The sequence below is a fragment of the Triturus cristatus genome, chromosome 8, assembly GCF_964204655.1.
Source record: "Triturus cristatus chromosome 8, aTriCri1.1, whole genome shotgun sequence".
Classification (NCBI taxonomy): domain Eukaryota; kingdom Metazoa; phylum Chordata; class Amphibia; order Caudata; family Salamandridae; genus Triturus; species Triturus cristatus.
In genome coordinates this window covers 759,377,291-759,396,883 of record NC_140591.1, presented here as the reverse complement: position 1 = coordinate 759,396,883, position 19,593 = coordinate 759,377,291, and the positions used below count along the sequence as shown (strand labels likewise).

Genomic DNA, 19,593 nt, shown 5'->3' with positions numbered 1-19,593 from the left:
TTGGACATGAGAATCGATTTCACTTCTTTTTTTAAAGAAGCCGTAGATGGATTGAGTCTCGTTTCTGGGGGTAAGGCATTCCATATCCTGGGGGCCATTCCTGAGAAGGTACGATTGTACGTTTTTTTCTTGGAGAAATGTTGCGGTTTAAGTAAAAGGTTGTTTGAGTTCCTGGTAGACCTGTTACCACCTGAAAGTACCAGTTTCTCCGCTAGGTACCTCAGGGTTTTGTGATGTAGTGCCTTATGAGTCATACAGGCGATTTTTAACTGGATTCTGGCCTCAAAAGGTAGCCAGTTGAGGGCATGAAGGTCAGGGGAAATGTGGCAGTTTCTTTTGGTGCCTGTAACGAGTCTGGCGGCTGTATTGATTGATGCTCTGAGAGGAGCTGTCGTTGATTTGGGAAGACCACAAAGAGCGACGCTCCCATAGTCAACTCTGGGAATTACAAGAGATTGAACCGCCTGTTTGAAGTCATTTGCGGGTATGAAGGGTTTCAATTTTCTCAGTGTGTTAATCTGAAAATGTGCTCCTTTTGTTGCGGCGCTGATGTGCTTCTGCATGTTTAGCTTATTATCCAGGGTTATTCCTAGAGATTTCGCGGAATCAATGATGAGAGGTTGACCGTCGAGTGCAGTTAGGTGCTTCATCCACTCACGGATGATATTTGTTTGGTTGGCGGGAGCCATTAGGAGGAATTCAGTGTTTAGTGTGTTTAGTTTTAAATGGTTCTTAGCTAGCCAGGTTTGTGTCTTTTGGAGCGTTGAGTTAAGGGACTTGATGTCTTCAAGAGATTGGACCTTAATGTAAAGTTGTTTGTCGTCTGCATACATGTGATATCGGATATTTTCGAAGTTGAGAAGCTCTGTGAATGGTTCCATAACCAGGTTGAAGAGTGTCGGGGAGAGGGAAGAGCCCTAGGGTACTCCCAAGGTGACTGGGGTGGGGTTGGATAAAGGTTGGTTGATCTTGAATCTTTGTGTTCTGTTTAGGAGGAAGGAAGTGAACCAGTTTAACACTGTTCCAGATAGCCCCATTCTATGCTTCAGGAGGTCAAGTTGATTGTCATGTCTGACTGTGTCGAAGGCTGAAGAGAGGTCAAGTAGGATTAGCAAACATGCTCTGTTTTGATCCAGTATTTGTAATGCGTCATCCATTATGTGGGTCATTGCTGATTCAGGACTGTGCCCTGATCGAAAGCCTGATTGGAACTGGTCGAGCAGGTTGAAGTAGTCTATGTGCTTACTAAGCTGCATGTGGACACATTTTTCGAGTAGTTTGGCCAAGGTTGAGATACTGGATATTGGGCAATAGTTATTTAGGTCTGATGGGTCCGCTGATACTTTCTTAAGGATGGAGGTTACCTGACCAGCTTTGAGGATGTCAGGTATGGTTCCTTGCATGAGAGAGGAATTTATGATTCTAGTCCATATGGGCACTAGCAATGGCATGAAGATCTTTAAGTGGGATGCTGGGAGTGGGTCTGTGAAATGATTGGACGGATTCAGAGTAGTGAGCGTGTTTAGGATAGTTTCTTCGCTGTAGAGGTTGAAGGTTGTCCAGGAGGCATTGTTCTTGAGGTCGAGTATTGTGGGGCAGTTAAGCGGGGTCCTAGGGTGTCCAATTCTGTGTGTGGCATTGGAGTGGGGTGGAAATCACTGAGAAGGGGGATAGTGGGGTGGGTGTGTGAGGGTGTATTAGTGTGGGCTGTATGAGGAAGGGCGGGTGTGTGTGGGAAGGTTATGGATGAGGTGAAACAGGTGTGAGGCGAGGTGGGTGTGGTAGAAATAGTGGTGGAGATAGGGGTGAGTCGGTATAATGCAGATGTCTGTTATTCAGAGGGGTGATAGTTGGACCTGTGGTGGGTGTGTTTGTGCAATGGGATAATGAGGGAGAATGTCTAGAGGGGGGAGTGGGTAGGGAGACACTCAGAGGGTTGGGAGAGGTGGTATAGGGTCTTGTAACCTTCGCTTTGATGATTGGGAAGTTATTGTCTAATATATTAAGGTTATGGTCTGATGCCTGCATGAGGATGATCCCGTTATGGTAAATGGTAATTGTCGCAGTTGCGTTGTAGAACGGAGAGGGAATGATAGATAGTATAATGCCGTGTGCAGTTTTCTTAGTGGGTGCCGTTTAGAATAGGGTGAGAAAGGCTTTCCGCCATTGTGCTCACCTTTGGTGTAGAATATAATGTCATTTGTTATGTGTCCTGTGCTATTTGAGAAGTAGGGGTCAGAGATTGGAGTTTCTGGGTGTGCTTTTAGGAGGTTATGCTTGAAGCCTTTGGCTGCCTGTTTTGAGAGGGTAGGAGGGTATTTGATGGAGTAGGTGTGTTGGCCCTTGGGTTCCATATTGTGTGTTTTTGGATTACAAGGGGGGGTGAGAGGGTCAGATAGTTAGTGAGGTAAAGTGGGAGGGGATCTAATGGGTGAATATAAGAAATAATAGGCCTCAGTATATATTACATCAACGCATTAAGGGAATAGTGGTCTCAGTATTTATTACAACACCGCAATAAGGGAATAGTGGTTCTGGGGACTGACTGATCAGTGATTATGCTGTGATGTATCAGTCATTCATCTTTGGCTTTTGATCAAACTTTGTTGAGGAAAAATAAGTGTTGGTCCCAAAAATATGTGCTTGTGGTCCCCATCTGCAACCACTGGCTCAAATTAAGTAGTGGAACATAGGGGAAAAAACGATGTTTCCTTGTGAGCTTATCTCCAATCATATTCTACCGCTTTTTCGGTATCAGCTGACAACAGAGTTGTACACACAAGACAAAATATTATAGAGGCTATATGATAGAGGCTGTGCGATGGATTTCCTCATAATACATAGGAGTCTACGACACCTGTATATAAGCCATCTCTAATTTCCTTAACACAGTCAAGTTGGGATGTATCTAGTCACCTGCAATGGAGAAATGATATAGATGCTCAACTGTGATAAGTTATTACAGTTGAGTTCTGATGTGACATTGCTCGCTGCCAGAGTAAGCAGCTAGGATGAAAGGCAGGTCAAGAAGCATAATTACATCTGCAGATTAAACAAGGAAGCAAGCAAAGTGGCAAATAGGTTTTGCTCGTCCTGAGATGTTTTTCTACAAAGGAAAACTGAACAGTAGAAAGTAGATATTTATAGGAATATGTTAATTTTTTCCATGTTGTAGGTCATGAAAGGACACTGAGGGCCTTATTATGATGGCGGTTGGTCAGACCGTCAACCACTATTGCGGTGGTCACGAGACGACCCGAAAAGCAATCAGTGGCTCAGAAATTTCCTTCCTTCCTCTGCCCTGACTCCGAGACATCTGGGGTGACAATAGATGAATGTGAAGTCCTTTTTGAGTGTACTGAGGCAGCCCCTTTAAAGTGCAAGAGACAGCTGTTCTCCTCCCGTTAGGTCAGGATGGCTCATCCTGGCACCACCCACTCACCCACTTGTAATAATGTCTGGGAGGAATACAAAGACGCCAACTGCCAACTTCACCTCGTCGTGTGACCCACAATACAGGCCGCAGGCAGCAAAAGGTTAGGACAAGAAAATGCCAAACTTCTACAAAATGTATATAGACATTGGTCCCTCACAACACAAATGGAAATAGGGATTGATATAGACATACGATGAGATCTATATGATTCTGCCCATCCAGACAAGGAATCTTTAATATATTCTAAGTAAAACAAGCAATCAATACTCAAGTGGGAACACATACAACATAAAAACTAAGAAAGAAAATGGAAAGATTCAGGCATTTACAAACGCTTGGGCTTGAATACACAATGTTCCAAGCAAATGCGTAAAACAACACTGTAGCGCATAATGGCAGAATAATATTGATTGTGTCAAGGTGTACAAAATCGACGACGTTTCTATCCCTTAAGACAAGATACCGGGATCATCAACAGGACAAAAGAGTGTATGCTTGGACATAAGAGTGTATGCTTAAGACTAATGCCTGCTGAGCTCAGTCATGTCAGAAAGCCCATGTCCTGAGCGGGACCGGGGCAAACTGACACGGCAAGCGCAATGTTGAGCCTTGTGAAGAGAACCCCTACAAAGGTCTGGTGGACCACGGAATGAGTGGCACAATGTCTAATTGGTAAATTTCTGATTTGCAGGTACCGTAATTTATAGTTGGCGAGCCGCTTAACAGCGTCGGGGTCAGTGCAACGATAGTGTCAGATAACACAAAGCTGAGCAGGACTTTGCTCAGTGGTGGATGACCATGTGCCACCAAACACCGAGACGGCATGCGCTTGCCATGTCAGTTCACCCCGGTCACGCTCAGGACATGGGCTCTCAGACATGACTGAGAGCAACAGCCATTATTCTCAGACATACGCTCATATGTCCTGATGATGATCCCGGTATCTTGTCTTAAGGGATCGAAACGTCATTGACTTTGTACACCTTGACACAATCATTATTATTCTGTCATTATGTGCTACAGTGTTGTTTTGCTCATTTGCTTGGAACATTGAGTATTCTAAACCCAAGCATTTGTAAATGCCTGAGCCTTTCCATTTTCTTTCTTAGTTTTTATGTTGTATGTGTTCCCACTTAAGTATTGATTTCTTGTTTTACACTAAATATATTAAAGATTCCTTGTCCGGATGGGCAGACTCATATAGATCTCATCATATTTCAATATCAATCCCTATTTCCATTTGTGTTGTGAGGGACCAATGTCTATACAAAATACTTGCACCCAATGGTCCTTGACTAACTTTAAATTGGGTTGCCTTGTTTTGCATATAACCTTCTAAAAATTTAATTTTCTGAATTGTGGCTTAAAACGCAACTTTGCCATTAAAGCGTTCATTGGAGTCCAAACTTGACCATCCCACCTGCTTTCAGTCAAATATCATCACTTATTAAATGCAATAAGCTAACCCAATGTTTTCCTATGGGAGAGGTAGGCCTCGCATTAGTGAAAAACAACTTTAGGAGGGGCATATCAGCAGGGGCCTGCGATAATTATCGCTCAGCGTTTTTAGCGCGAGGATAATTATCGCAGGCTAATGCTGGATTCTATCGCAGAGATAGCATGCTATCAGCATCACTTATCTCCCAAGCGATAGGAATCCATGCGTTAGCTGGAAAACAGTGTGATTATCGCTGGAAATCCAGCGATAATCGCACTGCGACCAGCGATACCTTGCTGATAGGGCAGGGTGGTCTTAGCCATGTAATCCACCTCCAATTGGATTACATGGCTAAATCAGATTACAAGCAGGCGTAAGGAAAGTAGCGATAACTGTGGTTAGCGCTACTTTTCTTATCGCTCTCCTTGTTTGCGTGCAGCTTGATAATTGGAGAAATGTCGGTTAGCGACATTTCTCCAGTTATTTTGGCACGGAACGCCCACTTTGCATCTCATTAGAGATGCAAAGCTGAGTGTTGTTGTAAGGGGCGTTAAATCAGCAAAACACGCAATAGTGTGTCTTTGCTGATAAGGCGATGAAATTATCGCCGCTTTTCACTCGAAAACGGACGCAAAAGCGGCGATAATTTCATAGCGCCGTCTTGCTGATATGCACCGGAGTTTTTTTACTAACAGGACATGTAAAACTCAAAAGTGCATGTCCAACGTTTGAAATACACTGCACTCTGCCCTAGGAGCTGTTTAGTGTCTACCTTAGGGGTGGCTTATATGTAGTGAAAAGGAATGTGGACTTTAACATTACAGAGAGTTTAAATTGCAATTCATTAGAGACCAAACTTGACCATCTTACTTGCTCCCAATTAAAAGTTATCTTTTATTAAATGTGACAAAGTTACCCAATGTTATCCTATAGGAGAGGTAGGCCTTGCTTTAGTTAAAAACGACTTTAGGAGGACATATAAAACTCGAAAATACATGTCTAGCATTTTAAATACAATGCACCCTTCCCTAAGGGCTGTTTAGAGCCTACCTTAAGGATGACATATGTTTTTAAAAGGAAGGTGGAGGCCTGGCAAAGGTGTTATTTTGCCAGGTCAAAATGTCAATTTAAAACTCCACACAGAATGCAAATGGCAGGTCTGAGACATGTTTAAACAGGCTAATTTAGTGGGTGGCACAACTTTACCATGTTTAGAGGAGAGAGCACAAGCACTTTATTCATGAATAGCAGTGGTAAAGGGTACAGAGTCCTCAAGCCAAAAAAACTAATTTAGGAGAGATGAAGGCAAAAAGTTTGGGGGAATACCACACCAAGAATGTCAGGTCTAACAGTAACCATCACCCAAACGCTGGGTTCCTACTATGGGTAACAGAGTGCCAAGAGTAAACATTAAGCTGTATTGGCTTGGCTAAATTTTAAGTCAAATGCACTACAGTTTAGTGCCTTGATACCCTCGGGTGAATGTTCTTGCTTTATAAGTTTCCTTTTCATTTCATTTCATTTCAAATAGTAGAGTATTGAGACAAAAGAGTCAAGAGACTTAAATAGGATATTTCCTTTAGCAACCGTTTTTCTTTATTTTCAATGTAAAGTAACTTTCTGATAAGGGATTGCAATTTTGAAATCTCGGCATTAAATGTGCATTGCAGATTTATCACAATTCATGCAGAGAGAGATTGTTTCACTTGTATGGGCCAGAGAAAGTTAAACTCCTTGGGATTACAGTCGATTAATTACATTATAAAATTATGTCTCGCTAAAAGAGATTGTCATTGTCTGTGTTATACATGTTCTTCACAGAAAGAAGAGAAGTCACTAAGAAATCACTTCATGAAACATGCAATTATATTGTGATAAAGTAACTAAGTTGCTCTTCCATCAGTGTACTCTTTTCCACTACTGAATAGTTTCACAGCACTTATAGAGTCAGATTTTCTTGTGCGATTGCCATAGTAAAGGCCGCAGTTTATGGTGAGGATCTGATCACGCCTTGCAAAAACAAGGACATTCCTCACACACAGATATCCTTCTTTCTCCATTTAAAATGAGTTGCTTTCTGGCATAACTTTCCTGTTTGGCAGACATTTCTCTTTTTGAAAAGATAACCTGCCTTGACTCCGCTGAACTTGCAAATATCTATCTGAGGGTTTTCCTTCATGGGCAAGTACAATGAGAGTTGTTTAGCAGCACATCTTGGGAATTACAGGATCTGCAATAGTCTCTTCCCTTGTTATCATTTTGATTGCAGGTCCTATTGTGGCAGAAGATAGCCATGCTTTCTGAACCATCTGATGACCTGCCAGTGTAATATAATGTAGGGAATACATGTACATATAATTTTGCAATTAAGTATTGTTTACCCATGCATAGTGTCACTCAGCTCATTGAGGTGCTGCTACATGTTCAGTCTGATGGAAACCATCAACCTTATCACTTGATTGTCTAACTGACCATGCCACAGCAGATGAGACAAACATTGCGAGAACCGTAGAGCTAAAAGGGTAAAACGGAGGTAGACGTTGTAAGTGTTGTAGTATGTCTTTAAGTACTTCCTGGCACTAATTCATGAAGTGGTTTCTGACAGATTCAATACACTAGGACCCTGATACCTTCAGTGTTTATGATGGCAATTAACACTCATGACAGGATCAGTATGTGAGGACATTTCTGTCTGTCCATTAATCTCTTCTAAGGCAGTTGAAAATTTGCTAGTATTTCAGATTTTCTGTACACCTACATTTAGGGCTAGGGGCAGAAACATGGATCCTTACCTGCAAGAGCTATGGTTGTTGAAGCTTTAGGAATGTTGGGAATGCCAACAAATGTATACTTTTGTGGAAATTCACAAACATTCACAAAGGCCTTTCACTCAGACTGTGTGTATTTAAAGCTAAAGCTAAAAGGCTTGGAGTAAGTATGAGTGCTGTGTTAGGAAGAGCCTTCGATACTTTATATTTTTGCTGTATTTAAGAGAAAGGTTTCGTTTACTCAAAAAAATGTCTTCCCTGTGAAGAAAGGAAAAGATGTGCTAATAGGCATTCACGCCTTATTAACATTACTTGTAGAGAGCCTGATGTACACCTGAAAATCTATGTCATTGTTAGAATTCCATTGCATAAACCTTGAGATTTTGTGAATTACTAAAATGTGAAACTCTCTTTATAGGTGTCAGCCTTAGGGTGGTTTTCCCCCCAAAACTTCTTGCTTTTTGCTTACTCTTTTTGTTGACCTTAGGACTCTGAACACTTTACCACTGCCAATCAGTGCTAAAGTGCATGTGCTTCTTCCCTAAACATGTATGTAATTGGTGTATACCTGATTGGCATATTTAATTTACTTGTAAGGTGGTATACCATATACCTAGGGCCTATAAGTTAAATGCTACTAGTGGGCTGCAGCACTGATTGTGCCACCCACAGTAGTAGCCTTTCAAACCTGTCTCAGGCCTGCCACTGCAGTGCCTGTGTGTGCAGTTAACAACCACTTTGACTTGGCACGTAAAACGATTTGCCAAGACTGAAACTCACCTTTTATTACATATATGTCACATTTTATTACATGTAAGGTAGGCCCTAGTTAGCCCCAAGGGCAGGGTGGACATGTACTTTTATGTTTTGCATGTCCTGGTACAGACATACAGCCTACTGCATTTTTCACTACTGTGAGGTCTACTCCTCGCATAAATTAGAATAGGGAATTCCTTAATACATTTTAAGCAGTATTTCTGAGGAGAGATGAGTATGTTTGGGATGGTATTGATAAATCCTACTTACTGGTGAAGTTGGATTTAACATTACTATTTTAGAAATGCCACTTTTAGAAAGTAGACATTTCTCTGCACTTACCACTCTGTGTGCTTCACAGCATGTCTAAAATACACGTTTGGGGAGGGTGACACAGTGCCTAATTTGAGCAGGTGGTTTCCGGTGCTTGGCACCGGCACTTAATTTTTAACACTGGTGCTTGTGACTGTCTGCCACAAGGTGGCACTGTCTGGTGAATGTAGAGCTTTCCACACAGTCAATTATCAATTCAATATACATTTAAAATGGCTATCATCTGCACCCTAAGCCATTGTTATAGATTTGGGGGCCTGGAATAGTACAAATTGTCACACATGTATGAGTGTGATAGTTAGTAGTTGTGTTGTTACTTTCACTGGCAGCATGGCAGGGGCAATGTGTGGTGCAAGCTACATTGGCCTCCTGATGAGAGCCCTGGCACTTTTTACGAATTAAGCACTGGGGTGACAGGTGCACTATTTTAAGGCATTCCAAACTGGCAAAGTCTTTTTACGTTACTGCTGGCAACCCTACTGATGCAGTGCAGTGAACACTGCTGGTACCTTTGCATGAGGTGGCCACTGATATAATCTCATCTGTTGTGGCCACTATTACAACACTAATAATATTAGTAGCTCTGGCTAATTTCCATTGAACAAAAGTAGCTCTTGTTAAAGAAAAGGTGGCGATCCCTGGTTTAAAATCATCTTCAAACCACCATCCTATGCTTAGTGTCTTTTACTTTTTGGAAGCCAGATTGGAAACCAAAATAAGCCTTGGAAAAAATGTTTGAATCAACCCCACCGAGGAGCAGGCTGTGACTACAATAGGGCCATATAGGTATGGTTGAATCATGACATATCCTCATGTTCTGAAAGCTGCCCCCAACCCTGCAGCCTACCGGGGTAATAAGAAAGTGGCAAGGCCGGTCCTGGATGAACCAAATAGCGTAATGACTATGTGATGATTACAAGGGTAATAACTGTCAGACAGATTAACCACTACAATTTATTACACATGGATAACATTCTCTAGCTATATGTTTTGCAGAATTCTGCGACATGAATAGTGGAAATTTTTCAATAAGGCGTTATATTGCGCTCACGTTAAGATCTGTGGACCGGGTGCCAGTGCAAACCACAGTCCAGTTAGAAGTACTCACATTGGTGCACAAATCACAGTTTGGCTCAACTATCTAAAACATTGTCTCAACTATCTGAAAAATTGCCTATCTACAGTCCATGGTAATGATTTAGGTGAAGCAGCAATTAGCACCTTGTACCTTCTAAAAGACAAGGGCCCAATTCACAAAGGTAAACTTACACTTTTGTGTAAGTTTACTACTTTTTGGTATTCACAAAGGTAAACGTAGAACAAAAGTCTAACTTTACTACTTTTCGGTATTCACAAAGGTAAGTTACTACCAGTTAAGTTAGACTTTTGTTTTACGTTTACCTTTGTGAATACCGAACAATTAGTAAAGTTAGGCTTTTGATCTAAGTTTGCCTTTGTCAATACTGAAAAGTAGGAAAGTTCGACTTTTGGTCCAAGTTTCATGGTCGGACCTCCACGAACAGGCTGTCGGAAAGGGACATCCTAATTTCTACAGCAGTGCCTGCACAGGCACCACCCTCTTTGTAGAGATAGGAGTCCGACTGCTGCCGTGACAGGATCCTTGATCCTGCCGGACACGGCGGTCGTTAACCCGACAGCCAAGCTTCGACCGACTGCATCCTAATGCGGCGGTCGGACCGATGGGCTGGATGTCGGTGGTCTCATCTCCATCCTAATCAGGCCCTTAGACTTCATTACAGTCAGTGGTTGGTCCTCATACTAATAGGTATGTTATGTTGTGTGCGTATGTTTGTGTTCACTTGCGCGTGTGTGTGTGTGGTGAGTTACATGTTGTTCTATCAAGAGACACTGCAACAAAGAACAGTGCCCAGTACAGCACGGTCACTGCCACACACCTTCAAAGTCAGAGGGGTTACCTTATGATCCCCCATTATGTGCACAAGAAGAAAAAGTCCTTCAATAGTCCCTGATTGGGAGGCAGCATCTTATTCTAACACATATCACTATGGACAGAAGGAGAAGCCTTAGTTCTACGGGGAAATTGCGATGATTGTATACAGTGTCCTTGGAACACCCACAGTAGAGGCCCTTTGTGAAGATTGATTTCTTCAACAGTTTTGGAGACAACTTTCAATTTGGGAAGCCATCACCATTAGCTCAGCTGCCACGGTTTCTGACTACAAATTGGTCCTAAACGGCAGATCTTTTTATTTGAAAACGTTTTTGTGAGTTTACGGTAGAAGTTATGTTTTAATTAAGTATATCTCTTTTAAGCCTTTACTTTTGTTGAGGGTTGATCCATTAGGGTGTGGTGATGTGACATAAAAATAGTATAGTCGAACAAGCAACTGTCAAGGAATTATACAAACAAAAACTCCCATACCATTGCAGGCAGCGTGTGTAGCAAAGGACAGAAAGAACTGCAGAAGTGTGTAAAAAGTGATATGCACATCAATTACGTTGTATGTGTGCGTAGCTAATGTTGTTTTTTATGTTTAGGTCGTTTGCTTCCTGTGTGATGTGCCCAAAGGTTAAAAAGACTATGGAGGTAAAAAGCAGAGGACAACAAAGTGCCTTTCCCAGTTTCCAGAATTGAGAATGAACACTACTTGGGCGTGTGTGTTCATGAAAACACTGGTAAGTATTAATTAGAGCAAAGTTGTTCCTCAGCCATACTATGGTGAATATGGTTATTTAGGTGTTCAGTAAGTGTCATTATATTTAGGATTACTCGAGCATTAATCATTGGCATAATTTCACTGAAAATATAAGAGTTGAGGGCTTGACATCTCTTGCCCACAGATCATAATAACAGGACAGAAAGTGACATCACCTAAACTCTGAGTTAGATGAAAGGCTAGTGTAGTGTTTTTAAACAATATGTTGAAAACATGAAGTACAAGTGCAGTATCAAACAGTGTTTGATGGTTGTAAGTGATGTTAGAAAGAAATGAACTGGTAAAAACCTGTTCTAGTGAAACTTTCTCCGCAAACCCATTGCCACCAAATAAGTGACCTTCCAAAGTGGACGTATCCAACCCATTGAACGACTTTCGTTCAACAACAGTTTTCTGAAGTGACTTTTTTTATCAGGCTCACGGAGATCCTTCTGATGCCTCTAACGGGAGACACCAGTTATATCCCTTTTTTTATTTTTATTTTCCTACTCTCAGTGATCACTTATCTTGCTTGAGGCGGGTTCCACACGGCACCCCTATCCCCCCTCCTTTCTACTACCCAGTTATTATAACTCTTGCCATCACTCCTTTTCTCACCTGGCCTCTTCTAAGTCACTGATATACCTGTAATCAAGTGTATGAGATTCACATATGAACTGCCCTTTATCTTCATATGTGTATTTAACTCTGGTGCGTGTAACTGCCTCCCTTGCCACAGTTCAGTCCGTCGCATGTCTCCGCCACAGATAGCCTGTGCTACGACAATCCTGAATGATGAAGTCTAACTGTTGTAAATATTGTCTGTCCTGAAGGAGACCCCCATTCGATTCTTGACAAAGGGTTTGAAATCTTGACAGATTCTTACCTTCATATTTCTTTATTATTAATTTATGTTTATAAAACAACTGATGTTTATTTCATTGTAATATTGTGTTGTTTCACTAATTCTCTCCGTTTGTTCAATTCTCGCATTGCTTCTGATACTAAGGAGTGCGCCACCTGCACTTATTTCTGTTTGCCATCAGATTGCTTTCCACGTTTACATACTTATATTGTACAATCAAGTGAACTCTGTTTTAAATGAGTATACTTTCATTTACAACAGCCTTCTGGCCATTACTTGCTAACCTATGGTAGCATCACTGTAGTATTTAAAACTTAAGATGAATAGTCCAACACATGTATAAATATTTCCATATAGAACATAGTCATTTATTGTTGTGTATACCAAGCATCTTTACTGGGTTGCTCTGTCTCTCCTCATATATTTGCTATTTGGGTGATGTTGCATAAGTGGATGTTATAGTTAGACTTGTGGTTTGTTTGTTTGTTCAGATTCTACCTTTAGAGAGCTCATGAGGCATACACTTCCACATTTCTTTTACATTGACAGTATGGTAAGGCTGCTTGAATAAGACTTTTGGCATTATCCACTTCCCTGGAGCAGCATGAGGAAAACTAACACATTTGAGCCCTAGCTGAATTTTATACTCTTCTTACAAAATGTATAGTTTAACTCCAGTCAAGTATAACAGGCAGAGCTTACAAGTATCAGGAGCAGACAGTCATGGTGCTTTATATTGTTCAGGCTGTCATATTTAATTATAATTTAGAGGTTTTGCAAAGAGCTAGTTGTCATCTTACAATAGCTTTGGAGTGCTACCAATTGCACTAATGTTATGTTATGTTATGTTATTTGGCTTTTGTAACACGCACGGCTACTCAAGAGTGTCCCGGCGGGGCATCCAACAAGCAACATACAACTGAGCACTATGGTGTAGTAGTAGCATTTTTATAGTGTCTCAATGATGAGGGTCTAAAGCGCTAGTCCAGGTGCATCATGTACTCTTCTTTCAAATGTCAAGGTGGTTTAGGACTCCGGCAAACTGCTGGAGAGTCTACAGAAGTCAGCGTGTCTGGGGTGGGTGACACAGATCTTCAGTTTGAGAATGTGGATGGCTATTGGCGAGAGGAGAAATTGTTAGAAAAGTAGAATTTGGCCAGAAAAGGGAGATTGAAGTTTCTTGAAAATCAGTCCGCCATTTTAAGACGGCCAACCTCTCCTGATCTTCCAACCCATCATTTCTACTGGATAATCAAGTTAGTTTACTTGAGCAACTAACTGTCCAAAGGTAACAAAGACAAGGAGTACACGCATGCTCCAAAAGGTGCTACTATGTTGGAAACTCAGATGCTATATTATAAAGTAATCACACACAACAATCTCAATGTCCAGTCAGAGATGCATTATTAAAAACAATAGATGTCTATTTTACATTTAGGAAATATAAAGAAGTTAAAATAATGAACAACAAAACTACAGAGAAGGTCCCATCACGTTCGGAGACTGAGATGCAATACAACATAACACATTTCTATAGTGCTAACACTATAAACAACTGCAATTTAAACAACATGCACATCGATAGATGCTGTCTTCCAATGGGGAAAGATCATCAGTTGGCAGGAGTCCACAGAAACATGTAGGTCTCAGTCCAATCACTGTTGCCTCATTTACAGTCCCTACTCAATGGACGATGGTGACAGACAGAGTCTCCTTGGATCAGGTATGATCAAGCTATTGTAAATGTGCTCTTCACCTATTTACTCAACAACCTTGAGTTCAAGTAGAGACAAGTCAGTTGGTTTGAGCTCCGACACCTAAAAAACAGCCAACAATGTCTCAAAACATTACATATTTTTAACCACCTAATCACCTACTACCCAATATAGAATTATGATCCCTATGAATACTAAAGAAAGATACATTTGGGCAATAAAATAATAATTACCAAAAAAGCTCCAGTATCCAGTTTAATAAGTATGCAGGATATGGTGAAAAGGGACAAGGAAGGCAGTGGGCACAATTTAACACCAGGCATTTACTATAGCCTCATAGCCTGCCATAGTGGGCTTGAATTGCCATTAAAGGCCCGCTCCAGCATTTAACAAGGGAACGGGACTTTAATGCTGGTATAGCCCAGCAACAGAAGGCTATTAGAACATTTTGCCACTAGAGGGCAGCATTTTGTAACAAATAAATCAAAGGTCTTGCCAAACCCAAGGGGTTTGAAATCCCCTCAGGCTCCTTGAGGCCTTTGTTCGCAGCAGTAGCTGTGAAGGACAACACTGGAATGTTGGAGCTCTGAGCTTTTACCATCCATTAGAAGCCTGACACACTCCATGTCTTCAATGGAGCGCCCAACATTCCAATTTTCTAATATTAAATACATATGGTCTCTACAATCTAAGATGAAACATGGAGAGTACTGTAAATGTTCTGCAAATAAGTTGGCACCCACAGAATGTCCCTCAGAGGTACCAGGTTTTAGGGGCCCACATCTAGAGCTGGAAATGGAAATAATTTATGCTGTGAACTAAAAATTGAGATGGATGGGCCCGTCGGCAAAAAGGGGAAGAAGACATGAGGGGCGGAGTCATGAGGAGGTGTTCCATGACAGTGATTCTATACATTATTTATTACAACCTCCAACCTCAATGAAATTCACAATAGTGAAAAAAGTTACAGTAAAACTACTGTGTCGTACGTAATGAGTCACAAATAGACTACCTTTTACGATAGTTTGGAGATTAATGCACCTGCTTGAGAGATCAATGTGGTTAGGCACAATGCTGGCAAGATAAGTTCACTTGCTAGAGAGAACTTTGGGTATTCCCTGGTCAATAAATGTGATTATTAAGTAGCCCGTAGGGTTGAAATGCCTACTGCAGAGAATTACATGTATTGTGTGGGTCACAGGTTTCTAGTTTATTTAAGCCAGCTCAGTTGGCTGATGCTTTCGTTACAGAAATCCTTACTTAGCCTACAGGCCACAAGTTACAATAAGATAAAATAGCTCAGTGAATTATGCACCAACTTCAAACATTTGGATATACCCTCCAAAGCATAATTTTGAATACCTGCAGTTTTTACTCAAACTTTCCTTAATGAAGGTTTGTTAAAATGGGTTCAGTTGGTTCTGCGCTTGTGGACAATCTGCCCCTCGAGCTCCCGTAAGCTCCAAAGACCCCCGTGCCCAGCAATCAGGGGCGCTCTCCACAGCGTCTCAGCTCCGAGCAATGGAGCCCAACACACGCTGCACGACCTCGCTGTTCCTAGTGCACAGGCCAGGTGGAATCCCACTCCTTGGGATCAGGCCCACAAAAGGGCTCTCTGCAACAAAGATGTAGCGCTCACAAGGCGCTTAGGCTAAGTTTCAGGGGCACAAGGCTGGGCAAATAAAAAACACAGGCAGGCCAGCACGCTGGGGGCTCCAATGCCAGCAGACCATCAGCTGCCTAGCAGGGCAGCAAGTCCACCCCCAGCAGCGGTTCCTCCTGGCAGGCTGGCAGCCTGCCAGCCACTAGTCCAAGTAAGCCCAAGAAAGCACAGAACAGGAACATCTCATGGGGTCACAGCCCCTACATTTATACCCCAGTTTCCTTTGTCTGTAGTGCAGGGCATGGGGGAACCAGATGCAAATGGTTCTGGGGTTTTTTGGAGCACTCTCCTTACAATGCTCACACCCTCCTTTCAGAGATGGGGCTCTGCCATCAGACACACCTCAGGGGGGTGGAGCCAGCATTCACTAGCGCAGGCACAATCCTATTCAGGGACCAGGGACCTCCCCTCCCACTACTCAAAATGTAGATGTCACATCAGGCAGGCAGACACATAGCGCACAGAAATGCCAACTTCTAAAAGTGGCATTTCTAAAATAGTTATAATAAATTTGTGCACACCATTGCGTTGCATTTATTAGCACTATTCCAAACATACCAAACTTGAACATGCATATTAGGAATTACCACTGAAACACTTATCAGGGATTCCCCAATGCATTCCTATGGGAGGGCAGCCACACAGTAGTGAGAAACCAAAATGGGTGTTTGTCACTACCAGGACATGTCACACACTTAAGGTACATGTCCTATCTTTTACCTACAATACACCCTGCCCATAGGGCTAGCTAGGGCCTACCTTAGGGGTGACTGACATGTAGTAAAAGGGGGTCACGGACATGGCACACACTTTAGGTGCCACGTCACAGTGGCAGTACCACTGCGCGCACCGTCCCTGCAATGGCAGAGGCCTGAGATAGGTTTGAAAGGCTACTCTGGTGGGCGGCGCAATCAGAGCTGCAGTAGCATTTAATTTACCAGCCCTGGGTATATGAGATATCACTTTACAAGGGACTGACAGGTAAATTAAATAGGCCAAAACAGGTGTAGACCAATCTTACCATATTTAACACAGAGAGCGCGCGCACTTTACACGGGACAGCAGTGCTAAAGTGCCCAGAGGCCTAAAACCACCAACACCATGTCAGAAAAAAGGCTAGGAGAAAGGCAAAAAGTTTAGGGATGACACTGCAAAAAGGGCCAAGTCCAACAGTGAGACCATGCAATATAGGAAATGAAGTACCCACTACCATACATGATAGGGATATTGCAAGTCATCTTAGTTCCATAAGCTTATAAAATAACTCAGCCTTCATCCATTTTCCTCTATATCATCATGGAACTCCTCGGTGGCTTGCAATATCCTTATGATGTTCAGCTGGGAGTACTTTATCCCATGTATAATGTCCTGCAGGGGGTAGTTTAGCCCATGTATGTGCTTACACAGAGAGTCAAGGTTTAGCATAATGTGACATAAAAATACAAAGCGCATAGCATAACCTGCAACTCAAGAGCAGTAGTGACAGATCCTCATTGACGCTCTCTTCTAAATGTATGTGTCATGCAACATTTACTGACTTTCTGTTTATTTCCATTCAGTAGAAAAGGCTGCAAAATAATTATTATTGAATATTCTTTCTGAGGTTGTATACAGGTACTCTTATTAATTTATTTTATTATGTCATCCAACATTTACGGACTTTTTGTTTAATTCCATCCGGTAAAAGAGACAGTGAAATTATTATTATTAGATAATCTTTTTGAAGTTGCATACAGGTACTCTTATTAATTTATTTTATTATGTCATCCAACATTTACGGACCTTTTGGTTACTTCAAACTAGTGGAGAAGGCCGTGCAATGATTACTAGATGTTCTTTTTGAGGTTATGCGCAGGCTTTGTAATTCCTTTTGTATGTGCTGAGAGGCAGGTTATGAATACGTTCTTTCATGCTCTCATTGAAGTCTTTATGAATAGCAAGTGCCATTTTACCTTACTTAGAAATCAATTTAAGGGGCCGGTTCATAAAGAAACAATGAAATCAATCCAGTCTTCAACCGTCTTGGATGAAATACCCTGACCTTGTATAGGGACTCTGAAAAATAGGTCAGCGTGGTTTGGATCCTTATGTGAACGATGCACAATGGTATAATTGTACTCTTGTAATCATAGTCTCCACCATGTAATGCAAGGAGACATTTTGGATTTTGAATTGCCAATGATAGTTAGTAAAGCTTGATTATCAGTTACCAGCGTAAAACACTTTCCGCACAGGGATACATGGAAATGTTCACAAGCCCATACCACACCTAAACTTTCTTTCTCAGGTTATGAGTAAGCACGTTCTACCTGGGACAGACTTCTGCTGGCATATGCCACAATATGCCTTCAAGCATTTGGGTGTGTGCTGTGCTGTGCAAAGATAGTGCCTAGTCCGACTGGGCTAGCATTAACAAAAACCTCTATATGAAGCTTTTGATTGAAGTTGGTCATTTCAGCAACAGTTTCAATGGCTTGTTTGATTTTCGTGAACCTTCTCACACATTCTTGTGACCACTTGAATTAAAAAATGTTTTTATTAACTCTTGTAAGGGAGCACTTATAGTAACAAAGTCTCGTATGTATCTTAAACAACAGCTGGCTGTTAGACCTGGTATCTTTGGCGTGTTTTCCCATGCCTTTTTTGTTTCTGATCTCTTGTTTTTGACTGTGTGCTGCATTTCGTTTTTGCTGGTTTTAGAACTCTGGGCACTTTACCACTGCTGATCAGTGCTAAAATGCAAATGCTCCCTGTGTATATAGTAATTATGATTGGTTATCCATTATTGGCATATTTGAGTACTGGTAAGTCCCCAGTAAAGTGTACAGTGTGTGCCCCGGGCCTGTAAATCAAATGCTACTAGTAGGCCTGCAGCAATGGTTGTGCCACCCACATAAGTAGCCCTGCGACCATGTTTCAGACCTGCCATTGCATTGCCTATGTGGGCATTTTTAAACTGGCATATTGGCCGGACAAGTATACCCTCTTGCCATGCCCAAACCTTCCCTTTTTCTACATGTATGGCACCCCTAAGGTAGGCCCATGGTAGCCCCATGGGCAGGGTGCAGTGCATATGAAAGGTAGGACATGTACTTGTGTGTTTTACATGTCCTGATAGTGAAATACTGCCAATTTCGTGTTTCACTATTGCAAGGTCTGTCTCTCCCATAGGTTATCATTGGAGCTGACTTGTAAACTTTTACAAGTGTAACTTCTAATTGGGAAGTGATGGAGATTTGGAGTTTGTGGTCCCTGAACTCACAATTTAAAAATACATCTTTTAGTGAAGTTGGTTTTTAAATTGTGTTTTTGAAAATGCAACTTTTAGAAAGTGGGCATGTTCTTGCGTTACCATTCTGTGCCTCTGCTTGCCAGTGGAATCCACGTTTAGTTTAGACTGACAGTTTGGCTGTTTGTGCATTCACTCTAGACAGTCAGACAAAGGGAGCTGAGGTGTGCCCTGCCTATCCTGATGGCCCATCATCAGGCTGATGGATCTTCTTAAGCTAGAGTGGTGGGAGGAGTTATCACTGACACCTGAATAGGGTGGTGCCTGTCCTCACACAAAGCAGTCTCTACCCACCTGTAGTGTGTCTAGAGCCAGGTCAGGGGAAGGCTGTGTCTTGTACACTACAGAGACTTTTCTTTGAACTTTGCCTACTTCAAAGGCATAAACTGGTATAAGTACTGGAGCTGAGAACACCATAACTTCAGAACACTTCTGGACCAAGAGGAGATTCTGCCAAGAAAAAGAGCTGGAGAAGTTGTCGGAGGGGAACTGCCACTCTGCTTGTTGCTGTGTTGTGCTGGCCTGCTACTTGTTGCTTCTGCCTTGGACAGCAAAAGGACTGGACTTTGCTTTTTGTATCCTGTTTGCCAAGGTTCTCCAAGGGCTTGTGTGCACTTGCCTCCTGTTAAGAAGCCTCAGGGCCATCAAAGAC

General features: G+C 42.0%; 1 protein-coding gene across 6 annotated transcripts in view; it reads left to right on the top strand.

The window, feature by feature from the left end:
* Window positions 1-19,593, top strand: part of CLDN34 (claudin 34) — a 249,360-nt gene that overhangs the window by 49,077 nt on the left and 180,690 nt on the right. For all 6 annotated transcript variants that reach the window (XM_085620454.1, XM_085620453.1, XM_085620458.1 and 3 more), the window contains one exon: window positions 11,252-11,389. The gene's annotated coding sequence lies outside the window, so the exon portion shown is untranslated. The remainder of the gene's footprint in view (window positions 1-11,251; window positions 11,390-19,593) is intronic.